Source organism: Podarcis muralis, chromosome 5 (assembly GCF_964188315.1).
Source record: "Podarcis muralis chromosome 5, rPodMur119.hap1.1, whole genome shotgun sequence".
NCBI classification, from domain to species: domain Eukaryota; kingdom Metazoa; phylum Chordata; class Lepidosauria; order Squamata; family Lacertidae; genus Podarcis; species Podarcis muralis.
Genome location: NC_135659.1, coordinates 86,770,630 through 86,786,921, shown reverse-complemented (window position 1 = coordinate 86,786,921; position 16,292 = coordinate 86,770,630).

The window sequence follows — 16,292 nt, the reverse complement described above, 5'->3', positions numbered from 1 at the left end:
AACGGGGTGAGCTCCTGTTGCTCAGTCCCTGCTCCTGCCAACCTAGCAGTTCAAAAGCACGTCAAAGTGCAAGTAGATAAATAGGTACCGCTCCGGCGGGAAGGTAAATGGCGTTTCCGTGTGCTGCTCTGGTTCACCAGAAGCGGCTTAGTCATGCTGGCCACATGACCCGGAAGCTGTACGCCGGCTCCCTCGGCCAATAAAGCGAGATGAGCATTGCAACCCAAGAGTCGGCCATGACTGGACCTAATGGTCCCTTTACCTTTTAAGATTAATGAGGAGGAGGAAGCAGACAGGCAGTACCACTTCTGGACTGGTTGAAATTAAGGCTGGCTGAGGACAGACTGTGGTTGGTGGGGCAGTGCCCCATTTGCCCTAATGCACCAGAGCCCACTGGTGTGAGCTGCATGCCTTCCTAAGGTGCCACTGCCCACCAGAGGGAGAAGGACAGCTTGCACCCAAAATATTGCTTTCCATTGCGCTCTCCATTGCCATGTCTGCATTAATGAAATACTTTCAGTCTTCATTATCCGCCACAGAGTGTCCTCTTTAATAGGATCCAATTAAGCCCTTCTAAAATTACACAGATGCGAAAAGATCTCTCTTTGTCTCTGCCTGTCTGTTCACGGGGTTTTCCCATACCGTCCTCATCTCAGCTTGGACTTTCAAGTTGGCTTTTGAGATCCTCCCCCTCCCCTTTCTTATTAAAATGCAGAAAATTGCACCATTCATCCAATTAGTTGGATCTGATTTGAATGTGACTAGCAAGGCCCAATGGTTGAATTTCACACCCCATTTGGAAAAATACCCCAGAATGTCGAGGCAGATTTGCTCCGGTGCTCCTGCTGTATTATTCAATTATAAAAAGGAATTATTTTTTATTTTGGGAGATTATTGGCGACAGATCTTTTATTTTCCAGCATGTTATTAACCTTAATTGAATTTTGCTTAAATTTATTCGGAGGCAGGCATTTTTATGGACAAGTATTTAAACAGTATTAGAAGGCTGCATTTCACCCCATTCATTTTAAAACGAAGATATGTATATATTTCAATTTAAAATAAAATACAAAGTTTGGATTTCAGTTCTTTAGTGATATGACTTATCATAGATCAATGGTATTGTTAAGACTGGAGGTTTGGGCAGGAGTGGGTTAATGAAGTCAGGAAGCAAAAATGTTCCAACCTGGTAAGTGTAGCCAGGCCAGCAGGCTTGACCAATTTGTCTGTTGTAGATGGGGTATCCCTGCCTCACAACCACAACCATCTTGCTCAGCTAAGTCTGGATGTGTCTCTGAAAACTGAGGGCGCTTCCAGACTGTCACTGTTTTGGGGTGGCATTCAGTCACATACCAGCAAATTTGGGTTGTACAATTATAGCTGATTGGGAGGTCTTGCACAAGAAACCCGCTTCCCCAAATGTTTGGACTTTTTTGCATTAAGGAAGGTGATGGGAAAATGCAATGTTATGTTCTTTGTGTTTTTTATATTGTGATTTTTAGCTGAGATCTATGGGCATAGGGCATAGGGATGCAGGTGGTGCTGTGGTCTAAACCACAGAGCCGAGGACTTGCTGATAAGAAGGTCGGCGGTTCGAATCCCCGCCACGGGGTGAGTTCCCGTTGCTCGGTCCGTGCTCCTGCCAACCTAGCAGTTCGAAAGAACCTCAAAGTGCAAGTAGATAAATAGGTACCGCTCTGGCGTGAAGGTAAACAGCATTTCCGTGCACTGCTCTGGTTCGCCAGAAGCGGCTTAGTCATGGTGGCCACATGACCCGGAGGCTGTACGCCAGCTCCCTCGGCCAGTAAAGTGAGATGAGCGCCGCAACCCCAGAGTCGTCCGTGACTGGACCTGACGGTCAGGGGTCCTTTTACCTTTACAGGCTTAGGGCAGTATAAATAATGATGATGATGATGATGATGATGATGATAATAATAATAATAATAATAATAATGCAAAGCGTGGAATAATGTTTGCTTGATGGAACATCACCTAACACCCCCCCCCGCCCCGAGCAAAGCAGAGCAAGTGCTCATTAAATAGGCAATGCCATCTTCTCTCCCTTCAGAAAAACCAGGGTGTGTGCTCAGTAAACAGGTCATCTGGAATTTCCCCGAGTTACAGCTAAGGTTTAAGTGTAACCTAAAAATGCAAAAAGTGGAAAAGCGGCAAATAAATTGATTCATCCCCTTGTTGTTGTATTTATATCTTGCCCTCCTCTCCAAGCAGCTGTAGGTGACATTGGTGGTTCTCCCATTCCTCATTCAATCCTCACAACAACCCTGAGAAGTAGGTTTGGGCTGAGAGGCGATGCCTGATCCAAAGTCATCCAGTGAACTTCATGGCCCAGGGGGACATTAGAACCCTGGTTTCCCCTGTCCTAGTCCAACACTCTTATTTACTGCACCTTTCTGAAGATGAAGAAGACTTTTTGAGAAATTGAGGGACAGGTTTTAGCACAGCACTATGCTATTCTGTGCCACATTTGTGGAAGTTTCCATTTCATGGGTCCCCATTTACCAATAATTCACACAACTTTCCAGAGCAGCAGAAAACATCCCCCACTCCCACTATCTAACTGAACGCTACAAGCGAGCCGCTACATATATTCATTTGCTTAATGTCACCCAGGCCCTTGTGCCCAGTAGCTATTACACGTTGCACTGTCGGACTTTCGAAGCCTTTCCTTTTTATTATTATCTCTTTGTGGAAGTGAAGGAATGAGATCTGTTTGATGTCAAAAAGCATCAGGCGTATTAACAGATCTCTCCTGATCCTGAAGGAACCGCATCTCGGTGGCTAATTCCAAGGAGAGGGCAGTGACAGTTAATTTTTCTAATGATACGCAGAGATACCAAGAATTATATTTGACATTTTTCTTCGGGAAAAACAACAACAACCCCCCCACACACAAAAAAACAGGGCTGGAGTCAAACTGGTCATAGAAGAGAGAAATAGTTCCCATTTTGAGTAGTCCACAGCCTCCAGTGTTTCCCAGATAAAGATATACACAAGTGTCCTATGTTTTCATCACCGTTCCATGGATTGCTAGTGTGATGCCTGAGAACCGTAACAACACCTCACAGCAGACGCCAGGGTACCAAATTCTCTCCTGTTCCCAAATAACTTCCTGGAACTTCACCTCCTGTTGACTTCAAGCAGGTGCCTTCGTTGTACTGTTTTCAGCACCTGCTAAAAACAATCACTGTCTCTCACCCTCACCTACATCACAGGGCTGTTGGGAGAATGAATTAGGAGGGAGAAGAACCACACTAGGCCCCCTGGAGGCTCACCACCCCTTCCCAAGACCCGGCAGTCAAGGTTGCACAGGAGAAGTGGGGAACTGCATGATGGGATGGTGCCTTCTCATCAGGTACATGAAGCATGTTACAAGGGGAGAAGGGGAATGCAACTCAGGGATCCCTTGATGGGTTGCTGGGTCCTTGGTGTTCTTGCGCACCCACACATATGCCCTTAGTTTAGATCAGGGGTAGGCAACCTAAGGCCTGTGGGCCGGATGCGGCCCAATCGGAATCAGCGTGTTTTTACATGAGTAGAATGTGTGTTTTTATTTAAAATGCATCTCTGGGTCATTTGGGGCATAGGAATTTGTTCATTCCCCCCCCAAAAAAATATAGTCCGGCCCACCACAGGGTCTGAGGGATGGTGGACCGGCCCACGGCTGAAAAAGGTTGCTGACCCCTGGTTTAGATGATTCACAGATTTAACTTTCAGAGGCTCGGGAGAGGGAAACACGAAGGATGGCATATTGAGTGCACTTGTGTGCATTGCAACAACACTTTTAAAAGATATCTGTCCAAGGGTCAAAACTGGGACAAATAAAGAAGAGTATGGGTACTAGGAAACTAGGTAAAGGCAAAGGTACCCCTGCCCGTACGGGCCAGTCTTGACAGACTCTGGGGTTGTGCGCCCATCTCACTTAAGAGGCCGGGGGCCAGCGCTGTCCGCAGACATTTCCGGGTCACGTGGCCAGCGTGACATCGCTGCTCTGGCGAGCCAGAGCCGCACACGAAAACGCCGTTTACCTTCCCGCTAGAAAGCGGTCCCTATTTATCTACTTGCACCCGGGGGTGCTTTCGAACTGCTAGGTTGGCAGGCGCTGGGACCGAGCAGTGGGAGCGCACCCCGCTGCGGGGATTCGAACCGCCGACCTTTCGATCGGCAAGCCCTAGGCGCTGAGGTTTTACCCACAGCGCCACCCGCGTCCCTACTAGGAAACTAGGTCCTCAATAAATCTGGATCACTAGCAGAGGCACCAACCTGCCCAGAAGACCCAGGGGGGCTGGCATTGCGTGCGACATCAAAACATCGGAAGGAGCCAGGGGTAGAGCCAAACATACAGCCAATGGCCAGCAGCTTCTCCTCTCTGGTGCTTAGCTGCCTCCTGGTGCTGTTGCTGCCATTGGGGAGGAGGCAAGGGCCCCCCCCAAAATATAGGGGGACCCAGAAAAGCTTGGTCCCCATGAGATGGCGCCCCTGATCACTGGAGAGAATGTTTGATTTCTTCCTTTCCTATTCAATGGCATACTCACAGAAAAACAGGAGGTTGCATGATATGAACTCAGACCATTTGTCTTTTTAGTTCAGTGTTGTCTGCACTTGCAGCAGCTCTCCAGAAAGGTGGATCTTCCTGCCTGGAACTCACCGGACGGCCTCTCAGCCTAACCCACCTCAAAGGGTTGTTGTGAGGATAAAATGGAGAGGGAGAGAGCTGTGTATGCCAGCCTGAGCTACTTGGAAGAGAGGTGGGATATAAATTCAACAAGTAAAATAATAGACAAAAAATAATAATAATACAGTTTTTCATTTACATTCAGAACGCTTCCGTAAGACGTAAAGAAGAAACTTTTCTGTTGCTGACTCGAAATGTCGGAAGGACTGGCTAATTTGGTTAGAATATCAGCTCATTATTTGTGCATTAAATACATTTTATGTTGTGATCTTCCACTTACACAAACAACTAGCGTACGGAGCAACCGCCTCGCTGTCCCCCAAGGAGCTGCTCTGGAAATAATCCGCAAAGAAGCTTCTGCAGCTGCCCAGAGCGAAACAAGCGTCCTTTCCCATCCCACCCCCAGCCACCCCGCTTCGCATTTGTCGAGGATGATCATAGCAATATGCTAAATACAACTCCCTGTCTCTCCACCCCCCCAACCACCCCTCTGCCTTGGAGGCACAAATAATATTGGAGGGGGAGCGAATGTGGACTTTATCACATTCACAATTTCCGCTGCGTTAGATCATAGTCAGAGGTAATCTCCTCCAACATGAAACCAGGGAGAAGGTTTGCTATTTTGTTTTCCCCAAGGTAAGCAGATAGGTTGTGAATAAAGCCTTTGCAGTGTTCCTACCCAGCAGCAAACCAGCCTCTGCCAACCTGGTCTACTCTGGATACTTCGCACCACAACTCTTGTCAATGCCAGCCAGAATACTGGTGCTACGATGCTTGCTTCTGAATATTTACCTACCCAATTTATAGCCCATCTTTTCCTCCAAGGACCTCAAGGTGGTCTCTATGCCCCCCCCCAATTAATCCCCATTACATCCCTGTGAGGTAGGTGAAGTTTAGAGAAAGTGACACATGCTTCAACATTTCTCTGATGAAAATAGGGACATCGTATTTAACTACAACTACAACAATAACAATGTTATTTATACCAAATAACAATGTTATTTGGCCACCTCATGAGAAGAGAAGACTCCCAGGAAAAGACCCTGATGTTGGGAAAGATGGAGGGCACAAGGAGAAGGGGACGACAGAGGACGAGATGGTTGGACAGTGTTCTCGAAGCTACCCGCGGAGTTTGACCAAACTGTGGGAGGCAGTGGAAGACAGGAGTAGCTGGCGTGCTCTGGTCCATGGGGTCACGAAGAGTTGGACACGACTAAACAACTAAACAACAACAACAATTTATCTGACTGGGTTGCCCCAGCCACCCTGGGCAGCTTCCAACATACCGTATATAATAAAACATTGAACATGGGGAAACTTCCCTATACTGTAAGGTTACCAGACGTCCCCCTTTCCCGGGGACAGTCCCTGGATTTACAAATCAGTCCCCATACAAGTCAATTGAAGTTGAAAAGTGTCCCTGGATTCATGGGGGGGGGGGAGGAATCTGCCTTCAGATGTCTTGTAATGGTTGTACAGTTACTTATCTCCTTGGCTGGGGTGTGTGTGTCACATGAGTCCGTAACCTCCAACATTTCTCCAATGAAAATAGGGGCGTCCTAAGGAAAAGCGGGACATTTCGGGATCAGATCAGAAACCAGAATGGCTTCTGTAAATCTGGGACTGTTCCTGGAAAATAGGGGCACTTGGAGGGTCTGAAGTGACTGGCCCATAGTCGCCCAATGAGCTTCATGGCTGAGTGGGAATTTGACCCGGGTCTCCCACTCTAACCAGTGCATCATGTTGGCTTCCAGTGAGTTCAGAGCTATTTGTTCTCAGGTTAGGTAGGGTATACGTAGCAAGGTTAGGGAACCTCTCTTCTTTCAGATGATGTTAGACCGCAGTTCCCATAATCTCTGACCAGTGGTCATGCTGGCTGTGGCTGGTCGGAGCTGGGGTCCAATAATATCCTGTTTGCCTCCCACCATATCTGATGAATTGCAACTGCCATGTGTAACTCTTATTAGCAATGTGATGGAATCGATAATTGGATAAATGCACCCAAAAAGCTAGTAGACCAGAAAGCCTACAGATGGCTACAGCAACTGCTACTCCCTCTAGATCAGAGACAGGGAACCTTTTGCCCTTCAGAGTTTGGTGGATTCTAACTCCCATCAACCCCAACCAGCATGGCCAATGGTCAGCGGTGATGGGAGGTGCATTTTAGAAACTTCTACAGGGCCACAAGTTCAGCACCCCTACTTTAAATTTTAAAAAAGAACTACTTTGTTCAGCTTTGCGACATTCTTATACTGATTTTGCGCCATATGTGCATGCAGGAATTAAGCAGGTGAAACATTTCCTGCTATCGGAATCAATGGTTGTGATTTTCTTAATTTCCATGCCATGAAAAGCCCAGGAGCAGGGTCCTTAAAATTCCAGCGGCAGGACTGATAGTTCAGTGGGTTGCTGATGCTGATAAGGCTGCGTACGGGACAGATGCATACTCCTTCATTGTCAGCCATTGGACTAGATTAGGCATGTCCAACAGGTCGATTGCAGGGTGTCCCTGGTCGATCCCTGATCAATCGCCCCCCCCAAACAAAAAGCAAACAATAAAAAAACAACAAAAGCTTAAGAACCATGGGTGTTCCCCCCCCCCCCCCGAAGCTCAACAACTTTGGTGAAGGCTTTCCAAAAAAAGGTCAACAAGTTTGGTCTATCCAATAGACCACAGCCATTTTTAATATTTTAATAGTGGGAGTAGATTGCAGTGTCTGGGGAGTTGGCCATGCCTGGACTAGATGATCCTCAGGGTCCTTTTGAACTCTATGATTCTATGAAAAAGGTTGCCAACCCTAATCCTCTCCCTTTTGATCTGTATTACTATTTATGACTTAAATCTGCGACTTCCAAACAGTTTGTGCTATAATGGCCATTATCCTTGACCATTGGCCATATGGGCTAGCTGGGATGGATGGGAATTGTAGCCCAAAGGATCTGGCTGGCACCCGACTGGCAAAGAGTGACTTAGAAGCATCACAAGGGTTTTGTGCCCACACAGACAGGTGAACACTATGCAAGAACAAAGCACAGTTCATAAAGTTTGGATGCAGACTGTCTGCTGCTCATATAGTACCATTTCCCAAGGCTACTGGGGTAGATGAGGTTCTCTCTTAAGTTCTGCGAGTGCATGTGCTTCAAAAATCAGAAAACTGCCATATAATATATTTATTACTACGTTCGATATTAGTGCCCAAGGTGTTCCCACAGAAGAGTGCCTGAATGTGATCCTGTAATTCATGTTTGCCCTGAAGCACCAGCCTGTCTCGTCTCCGTCGCCTCCCATTCATTCCTTTTCTCTTCTGTTGAAGGGAAGGATAATGCTCCATCGCTTTTACAGGGAGGGAATTTCATCTACACCCAGTTGTTTGTTGCCATTTATATTATAATGGCTACTTCATTATGTAGCACAGCTGTAGAGAGACACATTAACCTTCTCTTAATGTGGTTTGTTCTCCAGTGTACCTGAATGCTGACTACCATTTCGTTGAATTTGTACTGTTCTGGTTTTGGTCTTTCGTGCTATAAAAATGGCATATTCTATTTCTTTAAGCACTACTGGGACTGTATGGTGACAGGTAGCCAAGAAATCTTATAAATAAAGATGTAAATATATACGGGGAACTTCAATGCCCTGCTATAACATTGCATCTGTGCAAGCGTTGCAGCTTGCCAGATAGAATGATCACACACACCCCATTTCCTCCCCCCATGCTCTCTTCTGGGAATTCTCCAGATCCCCCTGACACTGGCGGAGGAAGGGGAGTGCAGTGGGTGCGAGCCACTCTGGGTGTCATCCCTGAGGGGGGTGACATCGCTGGTGCCCCTGGATCTTTGCTGCTCGCTGCGGCGCCCCCCAGGGGCACAGCATGAGCCCCACTCCAGGTGCTGGAGCAGCTAGCTCCGCCTCTGCCCCCTGAATCCACTTTTGTGGGTGTGGGGGGAGGGGGACAGCCCTATTGTGTAAGTGGAAGTCCTTGTGCAGGGTCTTCCACTGATGGGGCGCATCAGGTGAATCCCACCCACAGGGCTGTATTCAACTAACTTCTACTCAAAGCACATCCACTGAAATCAACAAGATCCATTCAATGGTCCTACTTTGAGAAGGACTAACTTTGGATACAAGTCATAGATACAATGTTAGCAATGAATGGACGTTTGTTGCAATTCACGTTGGAATGCCATCCCTGACTGAATCTTATGGATGTGCTGAACCAGATGTTTGCTCCAAGTCTACAGCCAGCGTTTTGGCTGGGGAATCCCAGCGCATGAAATCCTAGCCTACACTGAACTGCCTCAGAGGTGGATTTAAGGCAGCGCAACCGATTTCGTTGCACTGTGCCCCGAACCTAGGGGGCGCTGCAGGGTGTTGCAACTATGAAGTAGTTCAGGGATGTCCAGCAGGTCGATCGCAATCTACTGGTAGTTCCCCGGGAGGTTTTGGTAGATCGCAGTCAATCACTGAGTCTCCTTCCTTTGTGTTGGTAAAACAGAATCATTGTTGCACAATCTGCAGAACAAAAGATGGAGTTTACTCAGTGAGGCTGCTTGTTTCCCCAGTGATCTGTTGGTGAGTGGCTGTTCCTCTTTTACCCCCAAAACCCATAGAAACGGGGCTTTTCTCCTCCCTAAGAAAAGCTCAACAAGTTTGACCTGAACCCCCCCAAAATGGGGGTAGATCGCCGCCAGTTTTCAATTCTGTAAGTAGATCGCAGTCTCTTGAGAGTTGGCCACCCCTGACGTAGTTAATTGAGCAGAACGGAAGGTGAGAAGGGGGTGAGGATTTTGGGCTCACACAGGGCGATGCTGAGATTTGAAAGACCCCAATCCGCTCCTGTATATATTGCTTGTTTTATGTTGCCCTGGCCATTGGCTAATGCGAATAAAGTTTATCGATCTATCGATCTATCGATCTATCGATCTATCTATCATCTATCTATCATCTATCTATCTATATCTATATCTATCTATCATCTATCTATCTATCTATCTATCTATCTATCTATCTATCTATCATCTATCATCTATCATCTATCTAGCTATCTATCTATCTATCTATCTATCTATCTATCTATCTATCTATCTATCATCCATCTATCTATCATCTATCTGTCTATCTATCTATCTATCATCTATCTATCTATCTATCTATCTATCTATCTATCTATCTATCTATCATCTATCTCTATCTAATCAGTAGACTTGGGAAGGATCTCTTTTTCCTTCTCCTGGGTCAGTCTCCCTGCCACCTTCACTTCCATCCTAGATGCATGTTCTGAAAGCAAGGCTGCGATGTGAAAATGCTGAACCAGGGTTCATCCAGAGATTCGCTGCTATTATTAGCGGACTGGATCAGGACAAAGGGGTGTGTGTTTCGATCACACTTAATATGTTAATTGGCTCACCAATGCCAGGATGTCTGTGTTATCAACAACCATCCTTTTGTGAATGTCCACAATTAATGGTGTAATTATCACCATCTCTGTACTTCCTGCATTTCATTTCCCTCTGCCCTCATTGTTTACAGCCTCCCACTTCCAAATCTTGTGCACATATTTAACTCGGGATAACGCTTCATGCTTCTGATGTAGTGGACTGTAGTCTGCAAGAGTTTCTCTGAAATGTTCCAAAGAGATCAGAACCCAGCGCTCTGCAGTGACTCAGAGCAGGGCTTTTTTTGTGGCTGCCCTGATTCTGTGGAACAGCATCCCTGTTAAGATATTACAGGATCCCACTACCTGCCTCTTCCAGAAAGAACTGAAGACATTTTTGTTCTGACAGTCTTTCTCAGCTGGATGAATGGATCTCTGCCATGGGAGTTTGCTTGTATTGTTCTTTTTTGCTGTTATTTTCTGTGCTGTTTTAACTGTTCGTTTTTGCCTGTTTTTACTGTGGCATGTACATCGCCTTGAGATGTACATGCGGAAGGCGATAGAGAAGGAGGAGGAGCCTGCAGGATCAGCCAATGGCATCCTGTTCTCACAGTGGCCAACCAGATGCCTGGGAGAAGCACATAAGCAAGACCTGAGCACAAGAGCACTTTCCCTTATTATGGTTTCCAGCAAGTGGTATTCAGAAGCATCACTGTCTCTAACCACAGAGATAGAGCATAGCCATCATGGCTAGCAGCCATCAATGGTCCAATAGCATCTGCTGTGATAAATTTGTTAGTCCTGCAGGTGCCGCAAGGCTCTTTGTTCTTCCTGCAAGAGGTGGCCATTGCTAACCCTCCGAAACATGTTCTCAGTGTTACATATCTTCCCCTTCCCCCCACCTTTTGTCCTGTCTGTCTCTGTGCCACAGCTGGGTTGTATGCGCCACCCATTTGGTTCTCCTGCACATGAATAATGTTCACATTTGCCACTTTCCCCCATCTCTCTCTCTCTTGACACAGCCCCTTCTCTCACACCAAGGTGGTCTGAGATGATCAGCACTTGTGAACATAAAGCATCGTTCATCAGATACTCAATGTTTGTTAAAGGTTATTTATGTAACACCCTTTGCACAAGCCGCAGGGTGGTTTGCGACAAGGCAAATAGATTAAAATCCATAAAATAGTGCAATCTTTGAAAGACGTCTAACAAGCCACGGAAGAAGAATGACTAACAGAAACAGCGGCAACCTCCAAATGCCCACTGAAAAGATGTGTCCACCTAAAAGGTATAAGGCATAAAGCTATGGGGTCACACAGACCTATGTAAAGAGGGAATTCGACACGTGAGGAGCCACCACTGAAAAGGCACTCCTCTCACACCTTGTATCTCACACCAAGGAGGGGTCAGCAGCAGAGGTGGTGTTAGGGTAGAATGACTGGTGCAGTTGCTGTAGTAATGCTGTAATAATCCATAATGAATTGGAAAAAAATGTTTTAAAGTACTTAAAAAACAAAAACAAAACCAGAGTCCTTTTTGTTGAGGATAATTCAGATGGAAATTCCCAGGTGTCAAAAGGGTTGTTTATGTATGCCACTACTGCGGCCCATGTTTTGTTAACCGAAAAATGGAAAACTAGCGAGGTCCCATTTAAAGAAGAATGGAAACTTAAACTCATGGAATATGCACAGCTTGTGGAATTGACATATAGAATAAGGGAACAAGAAGAACATACATTTAGAGAAGATTGGAAAAGGTTTATTGAATATATGGGGGGGAATTGTGTACACTTGAAAACATTAGCAGCATTAAGATAAATTCAGCAGTGTAAATAAGTTTTGATGGATGTAATAATGGAATAGTGAATGATTTAGTTTATGTAAAATATGCAGGGATTTATGATATGCAAAATGAACGTTGGAAAGAGAAGAAGGGAAGTCATTGATATTTTAAGGATGTTTAAATAAGTATTCTAAATTGTAAAACAGAAAATTTAATAAAAATTATATTAAAAAATAAAATAATGCTGTAGAACAGAGTGAAAGACAGGGAGTGCCAAATTTTAGCGTCACACAGGGCACCGGTTAAATAAGAGAGCCCAAAGTCCACCACTGCCAGCAGGAGGACCTCATCTGCTGTTCTTAGATAGAGCACAGGTAGGCTGATACAGAGAAGGGTATTCTTCCATGCACTATAACAACTGTACTCAACAACAACAACAATTTTATTATTCATATGCTGCCCATCTGACTGGGTTGCCCCAGCCACTCTTGGTAGCTCCCAACAAAATATTAAAAACACAATCAAACATCAAAAACTTCCCTATACAGAACTGCTTTCAGATGTAATCTAAAAGTCAGATAGTTGTTTATGTGACATCTGATGGGAGGGCATTCCACATGACACAACTGCCTGGTTCCCTGTAACTTCACTTCTCTCAGTGAGGGAACGGCCAGAAGCCCTTCAGAGCTGGATCTCAGTGTCTGGGCTGAATGAAATAACAATAATTTCTGCTCTTCATCCATAGGTTCAATCAAAACCCAGAAGAAATAGAACACCTCTGAAGTTTTGCCTTGTTATTGCTGGTGGGTTGGCCAGCTTTTCCAAAATTGTACTACCTTGAGCTGTGCATGTGTCAAGTGTCCTCCTGCACCAAAAGGAAGTACCTAATGGGAATGTACGTGATGTCTCAACTTTGGAAATTGTGTATGCGTTATTCTTTCTTTCACTCACAAACTCACATTTTTAAACACACACACTTCATCCTTTTCTCTCTCAGCAGAAAAAAATGGATCCCAGCAAAACCAAGTGGATTTGCTTAGGTGGTAATGTCCCAGAGGATAAACAAAACCTTCTGGTTATGCTAACCCAGATGGGTACCAGGACAAAATTGGCACTCATTTCCCTTTGCCCAGACACCTGTGCTATTGCGCCCTCTCTTGTGGTGCTGCCAGCACTTTCATTGCCCATGCCATGATGCATGGCAAGGTTTCTGCCCCAACTCAGCTGTTCTCGGGAGCAGGGCAGAACATGGATCTTGGAAGGTGAATTATCCACTGAGTAACACATCCCAGCCCCAAGAATCCAGACCACATGAGTCCTAAGTAAAGAGCAGGTGCAATGCAAGAGGTGCAGAAAGAACCATGGCTCCAAGATGATTCAGGCAAGGAAGCTAAACCACATGCTGGAGCCAAAGGGAAGATGATACCCAGATGGTGCCTGTCTAAGCAACTCACCTGGCACACAGCTGGCAGTGTCCTAGAAGGCATCTTTTTCCTAATGCGATATCCCCATGTTGTGTTCATGAGAAGCTAGCTCTGCAGTGCCTCTGTTGAACGTACGGCATATGAATGACCAGGAAGAACGCTACAGATACCATGACCAGACTGTGGAGTTCAGACTAGACAATCCCTTCGTCTTCCTAGAAGTTGGGGTTTAAAAATAAAGGGTAAGATTCAGACAAAATTGAGCACCACATTAAAAAGTCATATTGATTTCAGCTTTCAGTAGCTATGTTAGGTCCCATCTTTTAGTCTCTTGAAACAAACAGTGAAGAGTTTTGGGGCACTCTAAAGATTAAAGACTGCTCTGGACCCTTTGGACTGGAACAGCTATGGGCCAGTTGCAAATGCCCACTTTGAGGGAAAGGTGGTGAAAAAGGCCATCGCTGTGGGCATTCTTGGAGGACACAGATTCCATACTCTCCAACATTTCTCTGATGAAAATAGGGACGTCCCATTTCGATGGCTGATGGGAGTTGAAGTCCAGCAACATCTAAAAGGGCTACAGATTCACCAGTCCTGTTGTAGACTATTATAGCTGCTTTCGGGTTTTTTTTTTGTTTTTGTTTTTTTACTAAATCTTCCAATTCATCTCTCTCTCTCTCTCTCTCTCTCTCTCTCTCTCTCTCTCTCTCTCCTATGCCAACTAGATAAAGAGACAATTTTTTATAGTGAGCTCTGAAGTGTTAATTAAAATGTTTCCAATTGCAATCAGCACCGCCATAAGGCGATAAGGCAGGAATCATTTGTCTGTGAGCAGCTAGATAAGCCTCAACTGATTAAATCACTTATCAGTTTAAAAAGTGATAAATCAAAATGGGGTTGCTGCTGAAGACATCTATCATCTTGGAATCACAGGGGGTAGGAACAGGCATTAACCTTCATTTCAAATTGTGATGGGGATTCCCAGGACCTCAAGGGTACAACAGGGAATAGGAGAAGGGAGGAGTTTCCTGATGATCTTGCTAGGCGTCTAAAGAATGAAATTAAAATGTACTGGGAGTGCCAGGCAAGCCCCATTACAATGCGCAGAGGCTGCCAAACACCACAGAATCCTGTATACTTTTCAAGGACTGATAAATTTCATATATCTTTTTTATGCTCCAGGCAGCTCCACCCTTCCCAAAGCTCATGGAGGGCAATGGCTAAGAGATTATGATAGGACCTGGGGAGTCCTGGGTTCAAATCCTAATTCTGCTATAAGCTCACTAGGTGGTCTTAGTTAAGCCACTCCTGCTGAACCTCTGCCTCCTCCCGGCCATCTATAATATGGGTGATAAAAATCCTGATCTGTTTTACATGGTTGTTTTCATGATTACAGCATGATAATGTATGCAAAATGCCTTGAATGCCCAAAAGAGCTTGTCATGGCCTTATTAGCAGAAGTTTGACTGTTGTTGTTGTTTAGTTATTTAGTCGTGTCCGACTCTTCGTGACCCCATGGACCAGAGCACGCCAGGCACTCCTGTCTTCCACTGCCTCCTGCAGTTTGGTCAAACTCATGCTGGTAGCTTCGAGAACACTGTCCAACCATCTCGTCCTCTGTCATCCCCTTCTCCTTGTGCCCTCCATCTTTCCCAACATCAGGGTCTTTTCCAGGGAGTCTTCTCTTCTCATGAGGTGACCAAAGTATTGGAGCCTCAGCTTCAGGATCTGTCCTTCCAGTGAGCACTCAGGGCTGATTTCCTTCAGAATGGATAGGTTTGATCTTCTTGCAGTCCATGGGACTCTCAAGAGTCTCCTCCAGCACCATAATTCAAAATCACCAATTCTTCGGCGATCAGCCTTCTTTATGGTCCAGCTCTCACTTCCATACATCGCTACTGGGAAGTTTGACTAGAAATAGTCAAATGGTAGAAAGATGCTGAACAATTCATCATTGAATCTGGTGGTGAAATGTGTGAGATAAGTTCGTTAGGGGCAACCTTAGACCTTCTCAAAAAAACAGACTGAACATGACTGAGAATAAATGAACATGACCATTAATTTCAATGTGTCTTTTCTGAGTAAAACTAACATGAGTTCCACCCATTAGATAAAAGGATGCCATGTCATATAAGCCAAGTATTTTTCAATCTGTTCTTTGGAGGATCTGAACTCATGCATTACTGTACCTAACCATGCAATGTCAAAGATGGTGTCCTTCAAATGCAAACCATGCATATTCTTCTAGAATGAGTTATAGTTTTATCCTATATCTTGGCCATCCTATGCTTGCTTCTGTTTTTTACCTGTATCTTGATTAAAGAATTGTCAGCATGCCATAGATTTTAGTGGGATGGTCTTTTTTGTGTTTATTTCCCTCTTTTTATAGTAATAAAACCTTAAACTCCTTCCTCCTTTCCCTGCTGCTGTGAAGGAAAGGGTCCCACAGCTTCAATTTCCTCTCACTTAGGCAAGAGACTGCAGGGTGTTTCATTCCCTGACTCCTTCAAGAGGAGGAGCAGAACATGGAGTGTTACATCACTCCATATATCCCTAAAAGGCACTCTCACCACTCATATCCCCAAGTGACCACTAAGTTCTGTAGGAACAAGGACCTCCTGTAGATACCATCTCATCAGAAGATCTATTCCACACAATGTAGGACTCAAGCCTTTTGTGTGGTGGCCTCCATGCTTTCGATCTTCCTCCTGTAAATATATACCAGAAAACCTCAGTCTCTATTATCTTTCTGGCACCTTTTCCAGCAAACCCTTTCAAGTGGAGATTTTAATCCCAGTCTCTATTGGACTGGCATTTCTAAATATGTTTTTATTGTTGCTTGTTTTTCCTGTCAAAGGGCTTTGGGATGTTTTGTGGTAAGTGATTCATACATGAAATAAAGAAACAAATAACTTGGACGGTGGCCCAATGAGCTAGCTTTTTCTTATATAGGAATAAGTAACTTTGAAAAGAAGTTTCCAATTGAGAAATTACTTTTTAAAATTGCACATAGTTATG